Genomic DNA, 3,858 nt, shown 5'->3' with positions numbered 1-3,858 from the left:
AAGGTAATAAAAAATGTGCACAAATGTTAAATACATGTATTACTTAATTGCAAATAATTACAGTTGAAAGATCTTCTATGAGAAATTTTTTATCATGATTTTTCTCCCACTATCATTCTTAACCCATTGGACCCGGATAACATTGCAGTCATGTCATGGAAAAACTCGAGTCAAGGGGCGGGTGATGTAAATATGCCGTCATCAGGCAATTTGGCCACTGAGCAGGTGACACGAAATTGCTGTCATTAATGAAGGCCAGGGTCATAGAAAAGACTCGCCACGAGTGCACATATGTCTTGGTGTGTGATCTGACTCATTTGGCTCTTAGAAGCCAAATGAATCCCATCGATAAAAGAATGTGAAATGTAACGTGCTTAAGACTGGAAGAGCGATGGCTCAAGGAAGGACACTATTTCCATGCTGCGCACCATATTCCTGGCCTCTGTGACCAGTGGTGCAGGGTGTATTACGTTAAATTGAATTTTTTTAATAATGAGATAAATGACACAACCAAATGTTGCATAGTTTTATCCTTGTATTGAGTTATTTATTACATAGAGAGATGATATGGAGTCTGTGCAAGGAAAATAATCTATTACCATCTGGGTAAAGCAAATCAAAAGATAAATATGGACATTGGAAAATGGCAATAAAGCTTTAAAAAATTACATAAAATAACTATGCAAAGGGGAGGCATAGAATCTTGTCACAATTCATAGGTGTTCATGAGTGTCTGGCCTATGTGCCACAAGCCTGGGATGTTGGCAACTTAAGCAACCCATTACCTGTATTTTTGGCACAGTGATTTCAGTTACGCAACCGGATCCAACGGGTTAAAGTTCATTCTGGCAAATGCAGACAGATGCTTGACTAAGACTGACTAACTTAACAGTGTAAGAGTTGTAACTGTATTCCAATTGAATGTTGATTAGCAGTACAGTACTGAATATGATTTGATTGAAAAACGTCAATTACATTTCTTAAGGGGACCGTCCCTGATGGTGGAGGAGTATTTTGGGTCGGAGTGGTTGAAAATGAGTTACGGTCAGATTCATACTCATATACGAGTGAATATAAACTCCCACAACAAAAAATTGAGGCAACCCACAAGGTGAGAACCCAAAGTCTCCTTACTGCTATGTCATTGATTTTCACCCTTCCACACTCTCACTTTAAAGGAGCGAATATGATACATTTGTTTGTTTTTCTAACTTGGAGACTAATTATCATATTTTTTACGCAACAGAGTGAGTTTGAAAGAGAAATGATAGTAGTTGCTACAGTAGTGAAATGGTAAAGATTCATAAATGAAAAGATACAAAATATTAACTTCAAATATCAAACTTTTTGTTTGTGTTTTTCAATTGTAGGAATTCATTGTTCATTAACTTTTTTTTCTTCTTTTCTTTTCTTTTCTTTTTTTTTTTTTTCTTTCTTTCTTTTTTTTCTTTTTTTTCATGACAATACATAATCCTCTGGGGTGCGGGAAGAACCGCACAGGTATATGAAAAAAATCAATAAAAAACACAAATTAGGTCTTAAAAGAAGCAAAATGTTAAAATACATCAGATATCCAAAAATAAAGAAAATCCATGTCCTGTTTTTTTATGACAATCAAACCCCCCTTAAACCCCCTTATTCCCACAACCACCACCACCAGGGACAGTCCCCTTAAGAATTCATACATATTTTCTTTTGAATGAATGTTTTCCCCTATTATGTTTTGAATAAAAGTCTTGAGTAAACGTCTTTTTGTTGATTATAGTTTTATCATGAAATGGAAATGGTCATTGTTAAGTTTATTATACTCCATTTGGGGATATATTAATTTGGCGTAGTGTCTGCTGGGAAAGTGACTATTTGGCAAATAGTTGTCATGAAATATACACCCTGAAGTGTCTAGGGAAGTAATAGCAGATTACATATGATACATCTGAAAAGGAAATATAAGATTTGAAAAAAAGGATATGAAAGTGCAAAAGAAATGTGGATTTGTATTGAAACCATGTCATATAAAAAGCAAAACCCCATTTTATGATAGCAGTTGCATAAACATTGTGGCAAATGAAATCAGACTATAATTGTTGATTTTTATATAGGTTAAGGATTTTCCTAATTCTCATTTCCCCATTATTGCTCTTGCTTGACTTTCCTTTAACCCTTTCCCTGATATGTACATCATTCAATGACCATACTGAGGGCTTCCGATCAGATACGTGCATCAATGTACGCATGTAACAAAATAGAAAATAAACACAGACGTTATGTGTAAATACATTTGTGTGTGTGTGTGTGTGAAAATAAAGTGAAATGGCGGAGCGCGCCCAAAAGGTGTGTTTTGTTTGCTGTCACACCCATGTCAAGCAGAAGAAGAAGGCACTTACTTCATTTATGTGTCTAGAGTGTAATGCTAGTTTGTGCGTAATTCCATGCTTTGAGGATTATCACACAAAGCAAACATTCTAGAATAATAATATAGCATGCCTGTACATAAAAAGATTAAAAAAAAAAGATTGTTGTATCTGTTGTAATTTTACATTGTTGTAAACCTCACGTTTATGTGGAAAACTACAATTTCATATATTTACTAAAATCATTTTCATAAATTACAAATTTATAGTATAACAACAGAAGCTGTTACATGATTGTCAGGTATTGCCTGCTCTTGTTTGTCAAAGATATTATTGGTGTCTGAACTAAGTGAAACGACGCTGCCGGGCGTACGACTAACTTCAACAATAATTTTTTTTTTTTTTATAACTAATAATTGAAAATGTATTTATTGCCCAATGGTATGGTAATTGTATACATCTGTGCTACAAAAAGAAATATTCAAAACTTCAGAAAATGTTATTCAGAAAATACTGAAAAGGCGTATCACACGGGATGCAAATGATTTCAGAGCGTATCAGTGAAAGGGTTAATATATCTCTGCACAACCTCCTCTTGTGTTGACTTATTTTCCTCATCCTTGAAACAGTTGTTAAGTAGTGATAAATTTAACATTAACCCATTTATGACGGGTGTCCCACATGAGAAATATTGGGAAAAAATTGCTGGGTGTCCCGCCGGTGTGACGCTGTATTGGGGCCCCACACGCAGATTTTGTAGCTGCCCAGAAACTTTTATTTTCAGCTTCAAAATATACCAGCGCCGGTGGGTTAATGTGTATGATAAACAGAATTGTAAGAAGAAACTCCCTTTTTTTCTATCATTGGATTATTCTTAGAATATTCCAAATGAATTTGGAGCTATTTTAATTTAATCAATATAGATATGTTCAACCCAATATCTGCGGGTAAAAAAAAGTTTGTTACGTGGACATGATCACTGCGTTTTTGGTGCGCAATGAGTTTCCCTATTTGCAAACAGGTCATTTGGTAGTTTGTGAGCAACATTCGGCATCTAAAAGCTTTTAATTTCAATTTTTTTATCCTTTTGGCCATTTTTCAATGGCCATATTTGTTTTTTGATTTGCTTTACCTAGATGGTAATAGCTTATTTATCTTGCACAGACTCCATATCATCTTTATGTAGTAAATGGCTCAGTGCAATAAAGAAAAAAAATATGGAAAATTTGGCTATATGTGGCATATATCTCATTATTTCGTAATTTTCTATCTTCTGTAACACAACCTGCGATGCAGTCACAGCAACCAGGAATATAGTGTGCAGTATAGAAATGGCATCCTCCCTGGAGCCAGTGTTCTTCAAGTCTTTACACCCATTACATTACATGCTAAAGGCCCCTTCTAAGCGCCAAATGAGTCAAATCACACTCCAAGGGGATTGTGTACTCATGACAGCAAGTGTGTGTCACCCGGCCAAAAGCCATTTTACCTGAGGAAGGCATAATCA

The sequence above is a fragment of the Penaeus vannamei genome, chromosome 18 (genome assembly GCF_042767895.1).
Source record: "Penaeus vannamei isolate JL-2024 chromosome 18, ASM4276789v1, whole genome shotgun sequence".
Taxonomy (NCBI): Eukaryota; Metazoa; Arthropoda; class Malacostraca; order Decapoda; family Penaeidae; genus Penaeus; species Penaeus vannamei.
The sequence above is the reverse complement of the archived record's forward strand: the minus strand, read 5'-3'. Positions refer to the sequence as shown.